The sequence below is a fragment of the Polypterus senegalus genome, chromosome 13 (genome assembly GCF_016835505.1).
Source record: "Polypterus senegalus isolate Bchr_013 chromosome 13, ASM1683550v1, whole genome shotgun sequence".
NCBI lineage: Eukaryota > Metazoa > Chordata > Cladistia > Polypteriformes > Polypteridae > Polypterus > Polypterus senegalus.
In genome coordinates this window covers 124,225,923-124,233,495 of record NC_053166.1, presented here as the reverse complement: position 1 = coordinate 124,233,495, position 7,573 = coordinate 124,225,923, and the positions used below count along the sequence as shown (strand labels likewise).

Below are 7,573 nucleotides of genomic sequence, written 5' to 3'. Positions count from 1 at the left end.
AGAACATGCAAACTCCACGCAGGGAGGACCCGGGAAGCAAACCCGGGTCTCCTTATTGTGAGGCAGCAACGCTACCACTACGCCACCGGGCCGTCCTAGTACTCCTTTCACCTATTATACCAAAACTATACCATTTTCATATTTCATACATACCATGCATACATGAAACAGGGAAAAAGGGGAAAATTCTACACTGACAAGGACTTGAACCCAGGATGCTGAATCTAACCACTGCATCACCACACTGCACCTCCCTCATCATATTATGAAAATCTGTTTTATAGATTTATGCTTCCAGAGCACTTGTTTTGACTTTTGTTGCACTCCTTGATTTATGAGCCTATTTTCCTCACATCTGCAGAACGAGTATGTCACATCTTGGGACCCAATTGCTAAATGGCTACACCCAAGTGGGATATCTCGTGTAGTGGGAAAGTGGCCTCAACCCACACGGGGGACATCTGATAGATCATGAGCCGAACAGGATCAAAGAAGAGACAACGACCAAAGCTGAAAGGTGACAGGTTACATGTTTATTACAACAGTGCTGTAAAACAAAAACAAAGCAGTGCCATGCAGGCTTTAATTCACAGTCCTTCAGCACGGACACTAAAAATAAACAAAAAAAGATATTAGGTACCGTGCACTCCAATAGTCCACAATACAAAAACAACAGACGCATACAAAAAAGTCAGTCCTCCTTCTTTGAAACTGGATCAGGAAGATTTTCAATGGGGAAAAATAGAGAAAAATATTTACAAGAAACAAAATCAAGTGTGTGTGTGTGTGTGTGTACTATACATGCAAAAAGAAAAGCAACTGCACCAAAACCAAATATGTACATATACCACCACCAAAAACAATAACTCGGAGATATATATATATATATATATAAAAGAGATATTTACAAAGCCATCAAGAAAACAGAAAACAACTGCTCCCTATATCTCAGCAGTGCTTATCTCTACCTCACCATTTATGTCCATTGGTGACCCCTGTTGGTTGGCAACCCACTGAGACGGCACTTCTTTTGCGTGGGAGCGCCTTCAACACAGAACCTTAAGCGCCATTCTTTTATGCTGCCTTACCTTTACTCTTAAAAGCAGAAATGTTCAGCTTATGGTTACTTTTACTTAAATTGGTAATGCTCAAGGCTGCATATTACCACATACCCTTCCCATCAAGATTTAAGTTCACATGGTCGGAACCACAAGATTTTTCTTTCCAGAAACATAGAGCGCCTGAAATCTGTAAGTTTGGAGCGATAAATATCAACGGGCCACACATGAATTTGAATGTCTCATTCATTGCATCCATTGCAAAGCCCTATGGTCACTCTCTACAACAAATTCCGCTGACATCTTAAACTGTCAATTGCCCGTTTAATAGCTAGTCCTTCTTTTCCAACTCCACATACCGGTATTTCTTTTCTTTATCAAACAGCTTTCGAATGAGCAACAAAATAGGTTTCCTTTCTTCTCCTACCCCATGCATTAAGGCTGTGCCCAAACCTTCCCCTGAGGTGTCAACCTGTAAAACAAAAAGGTTTGGTAAAGTCAAGATAGTGCAATAATACACTTTCACAGAAGACTTCTTTCATTGCATCAGAAGCAATTTCACGTTTCACTGTTCACTTGATGTTTCTTGGGGCTTGATCTTTTCGCAGGTCAAAAAGGGGTACCACAATACTTGCAAAATTCAGTATGAACTGACAATACCACCCTAGCAGTCCCAGAAAGGACCAGACCTGTCATTTTGTTTCCAGCGGCAGATGATTCTGGATGGTAGCCACTTTGTCCACTTAAGGACTGATGATACCACCCCCTATGGGGTAACCCAGGTATTACACCTCTTCCTTAGCAATACCTGTCTTTTCTGGGTTTACCACCTTACTAGCTGTTTTTAGGCAGTTGAAGACTTCAGCAAGGTGCTTTTCGTGTTCTTCTCACGACTTACTATATGCTACCACATCGTCTATGTATGCTCTAGAATAGGTTTCTGCTTCCTGCAGCACTTTGTCCATCAGATGTTAGAAACTGGTGGTTACAGCATGTAAAACAAATGGCATTACTGCCAATTGGAAATGGCCTAAAGTAAGTGCCCTTCATGGATAGTCAGGGATTTCAGTCTCAAAAGTGACAGGACCTTTCTGAGCTGTCACCGTCTAAGGCCCTTGCCACTTAGCTAATAGGGTGCTCACAAAAGTACCTTTTGTCCAACAGAAATTGTTCCTTCTCCATATGCTCTCTCTCTCTCTCTCATCATCTGGTATAGATAAACTTCTCCAGTAACTTGGGGCACTAATGTTAGCACATTCTTTGTCTCCTTCTAGCATATCTCTTAGGACACAGAGTGGACTGCGCACATGGTGACCATATAACTATTCAAATGGTGGAGAATCCTGTTGATGCCTGTAGAACCTCCAGATACACAAAAAGCGGGAATGGTTAAAAACTGGTCCCAATCAGACTTTGTCTTATTGCAGAAATTTATGAACATCTGCTTCAATGTAGCATTGTACCTCTCTACAAGCCAGCTTGTCTGCAAATGATAGGGCATGGTCCTTAATCCTCGATTCCTAACAAAGTACTCACTTATTTCATTAGCTTGGAAGTTACACTGGATCCTTGATGGGCCAGCATCTCTCAGGGAATCCATACCCTTGAAAACAGCTGTATGATCATCCTAGCTGTATTGCTGGCGTTAGTCATCCTGAGGGGAAAGGCTTCTGGGAAGCATATTGCGTAATCACACACTACCGAAATACATACATGTAACTAGTGTGGCTACACTCTAAACGACCGACTAAACTGATTGCAACCCTGGAGAAATACTTTTCCACTACTGGCAGTGGTATTACGGCCATCTTATCTCCCCTTTAAACAGGTCCTACTTTTTGACACTATGCATATTCTTTAACCCTTTCAGGGCGGATGTCGACTTTTGTCATTGCTCAGAGATAGAGGACGGTAAATAGATGCAATCTGTGACAAATCTCACCGTTTCTTTTTAGTTTGACTTTCTTTAATAGAAGGAAAGTTAGCTTAATTGATTTGACCACAGCTCCCTGCACATGCCTGAAGAGCAAAGAGCAAACAACCTCTAAAATAGCATCGACCTCCGACGAGTGACCAAAGTGAATGTGCAAAGCAAAATATCCTGTGGACGACGTTTTGCATGTTATCGCTGAATCAGACTGTGATCTTCAGGCTCCAATTTGGATGAAAGTGATCTGGAGATGGAAATCGAAAACGAAAGTGAGGTACCAGCATCAGCTGATTGTCCCCCGGCTGATTGTGGTGCTGAACACATTTATGTAGCTGATGTCACACATGTCTGGGAGGGCCGCCACTTACAATGACACATCCTTTGTCCAACCCAGCCAATAAAAATGTCTAGCTAGCCAGTCTGATGTCTTTACTTACCCCAGATGTCCAACCAAGGGCGACTATGGCTAAGGTAAAGTACTCTACCCTTCAGAATCTTTGGCAACACCAGCACATCCCAAGTGTCTTGGGTTCTCTCCTTCTGCTTAGCTACCTGAGCCTGTATGATCACCACAGTCTCTGCCTATAGAGTAACAACTCTTCAATTCTAGCCAAGTTCAACCCTAAAAGTACTGAGTAACATATGTTATCTAATCCCACTGACAACTTGCAATTTACCCCCTTTATCCCCAAGCTTACCCTGACCAGAGGAAAGGTTACCTCTTCTCTGTCAACACACCTTAAAGCTATGCTCAGTCCCAACTCAACCATGTGGTCCTACAGACACTCTTGTCTCACCCAAGACTGGGTGCTTCCAGTATCTAGTAACACTTTGTGCTGCTTAAATGCCATAATAACCCTGACCACCTTCTCCCTACTTGCAAAAGCAGTCATCTTCTCAGGCAGTGCACAAGGTTCAAAACAAAGATCTGTCTCTCTCTCTCTCTCTCTCGGTAAGGCAAAACCCAAAACTGTTACTGACTACAAACATGGCACAGAACTCCCTCCCTATTCACTTTTCTCTTAGGTGGGTGGACTGTACTAACTGGACCACAACCTGTATCAACCTGAGACGCATCTTTGGGCTGTTCCATTGGTCTGGGCTTCCCACTAACTCCTCTCTCCACATGTTCTTCGGACAAGAGGCAGCCAAAATAACCTCTGCAACGTCTGCAACATCCTTTGAGATCTTGGGATGATATTCCTTGTCTCAGGTCCGGAGTCTGCTGTCAAACACCTCTAAAAGATGTTCTAATAAAACAAAGTCAATTATCTGATCCACCGTGTGCTTGTAAGGATATAACCATTTCATACATTGTTATTTCTATAGTGCCAAAAGCTCTTTTGGAGACTGTCCATGCTCCTACTCTAATGAGCAAAATCAAATCCTATATGTATCTGTGCTAATCTCAAATTTCACTATAATGGCCCCTTTTAGACTGTCATACCTCAAGGACTCCTCCGCTGGCATGGCCAGAAACGCTGTTCTGGCTTTCCCTGTAAGCAAGGGCACCAGACGGACTGCACACTCTGACTTTGGCCAGCCACATACTGCTGCCATCCTTTCGAAGGCTGTCAGGTAGTGCTCTATATCTTCTGGCTTGGCAAATGGCATCATCTGAGGATAATCCATCATTATTAGTGGGGAACTTCTGCTCCTCTCTACAGGTTCCTCCAAGACTTGGGACTGTGACTGCTGTACCTGATCCACTTGTCCTTGCAACTGGGTGAATTCATGCTGGAGGCTCTCGATATGCTGCTTAAACCACCGATTCTTCTCATCCTGGATTGCAATGAACTGATGCAAGAGGGTCTCTATGACTCTGATGTCCCTGGTGGTGTCCTCCATAACTTGACCCATACTAGAGTCAACTCCACAGCCCTGATCAGGAGTTTCATCTCCAGGCTGTTTCTTGGGAGCCATTCTGCATCCAATGTCTGTCTATGCTCAAACCAAAAATAAGGATCTTTCTCTCTCTTCTTGCCCGATCTATCCCACTGTTGTCACCAAACTATGATATCTAATTGTAGTGAAAAAACTGGCCCTACACTACACTCTGGACACTTGGTACATCATGAGCCAAACGGGATCAGAGGACAGAAGAGACACAAACCAAAATCGAAGGGTGAAAGGTGCAAATTTAGTGCAACAGTGCTGTACAACAAAAACACAGCAGTGTCAGGTGGGCTGTGATTCACAGTCTTTCAGTGCTGATACTCTTAACAAAAAAGAACAAAAACAAAAATAAATTAGGGTGTATTTGCAGTAGGTACAGTTCACTCCAATAGTCCTTAATACAAAAACTACACCCACACAAAGCTCTTCATAAGCGGAAAAAATGAAAAAAAATATTTACAAGTCACAAGTGTGTGTTTATACAAAAAGCAAAACAACTGCACCAATCCCAAAACCAAATATTTATATATACCTCCACCAAAAACAATTACTCTGTGATACATATGAACAAGAGATCTTTAAAAAGCCATCAAGAAAAAATAAAAAAAACGGGAGGGCAGCCTGAAATCCTGAGGCATCTAAGTTTGTAAAGATGCCTTCTTCACCAAGGTGTCAGTGTGCTTGGACCAGGTCAGGTCCTCTGTGATATGGTCACCAAATACTATTAATACTGACAGAGTTATAGTGCTTCTGCTGTTCTCTCCCAAAGTCCACAATCAACTCATTTGTCTTGCTGACATTCACACACAATGGCAGTAGCAGGATCTGAACCCAAACCCATAATCTAAAGCTTTAACCAGTGCGGCATTAGTGTATGCAGCACCATGAAATAAGAATGTAAAACTCCCACCGTGAAGCAGCCCAAAATGCACCAAAAAGCTTTTTTTTTCCATTAAAGAAACAAAAAAAAAAAAATCAATAACAGGTCAGAATGACACTACAAAGAAAAAAAAAAAAAAGCACACTGGAACTGGTTTGCTTTTAAATATATTTTTCCTCTCTGACAGGCCAGAAGTCTCCTCTAAAATCGAGCACTCCTAGTACCTTGCCTCTCAACCCATTTACGTGCTAACTGTAAATCTTACTACTTGGTCATAGTACTGCTTCGTAGATCATGGTAACACTATCCCGTTTTTTCTCAACTCTTAAAGCCTTCTTGGAAGTTTCAAGGTTGCTTTCTTTATATGCCAGTACATAAGACTGTCCTTGTCCCGAGTGGGATGACCCTGCTGCCACCTGTCGGTCTAGAAGAGCTCTATTGTCCTATGTGTTCCCACTGCTTACGATTTCTCGGTTTCGCAGTTTTCCAGTCACGGGTTTAACCAGTGCCACCTCTGCCCTAGCCGTACACCTCGAGTGTGACAAACCCTTGCAATTCATTGAGCAGAACCGAAAACAAAACTTGATTATAACTGGGCTGCACTTTCCTCTGCAATCAACTCCATTCTAAATAAAAATTGTGCTGATCTGTACGGATCTACACCAACCTAAGTAAGCAAACCCTACCTACTTAACGACCCTAATGGTACAGCAGTGACTTCCATTCAGCAAGGGAAATGTACTTTTTATCATAAAAATACACAAAGATGTTGACTCTAAAGAGGACACGTTGTAGGAGACAGCCGGGAATACGTACAGCCCGACAGGACTCCTTTATCTGACTACTTCTCTGTGTTCGACACATATCGTTGTTTATAAAACGAACGAACGCAAGTAAGTAGGCCTGGAATAAACGAACTCATCCTCGTTGCATTAACGAACAACAAAAACAAAACGCACTTCCAACGCCCGCCTCCAGCACCATGCCATTGGCTTCTCGCTACAGCATCTTATCTTGAGTGGACAACAGTGCTATTAATCAACTCTGAGCCGACAGTATAAAAAAAATAAACACATAAATAAGAAAACCCCAAGACCGTTTAACCTCTTTTCTTATACTACTAATCACACTTCTTATCTATTGAAATGCACATATATTTAAAATGGTTATTTTTGGAACCGCTCACCTTTAGCCGTGAAGCATGCCATTCATAGACGTTTACTCCGCTTTTAGGGAACAGCAGTTGAGTTAGCAAGGTAGGCACACACTGGACTAAAACTGGACACGTCTGCTTCTCGCCAACATTAGTGGGTCAAACAATGACTATTTGCTGCAACGCCGGTGCGGAAAGACTTCATTATGAAAAACGACACCGGTCAACAGTGAGATCACGTGATTGAAGACGGAGTTCAACGTGGTCACGTGAGCCGTTGTACCCTCCCCTGTCAAATATTCAAACCACATTACATGTTTAATTCCGAATCTTCATCTGAATAAGCTGGTTAGAAATTAATGTATAATTGTAATCGCATACAAAAATGGCGATGAAGTAAACTTGCGCAGCCAGTTCACGTGTAATATCGCTGTTGTCGCTAAACGTCAGAAGCAGGTGCCAGTGCCCTCTCTGAAAATGCCCGAAGCGGCCTGCAGCTAGAGGACGAACATTTAGGGTCTCCGATAAGATCATTTTAATGACACATTTTTTTTTTCTCAATCCCATGCAAGCAGTTGAATGGGCAGAAGGAGCAAAGACACACGTAATAAAAGAAAATAAATTCATGCACAGCTATTTTGCATTATGGGTCATTC

The 7,573-nt window shown here is 42.4% G+C and overlaps 1 long non-coding RNA gene across 1 annotated transcript; it reads right to left on the bottom strand.

The window, feature by feature from the left end:
• Nucleotides 1-511: 511 nt before the first annotated feature.
• LOC120543077 lies at nucleotides 512-7,354 on the bottom strand. Its single transcript, XR_005636283.1, has 2 exons — nucleotides 6,951-7,354; nucleotides 512-1,530 (listed from the first exon to the last, which is right to left on the bottom strand). It is a non-coding gene; the product is annotated as an uncharacterized LOC120543077 (long non-coding RNA).
• Nucleotides 7,355-7,573: the final 219 nt, after the last annotated feature.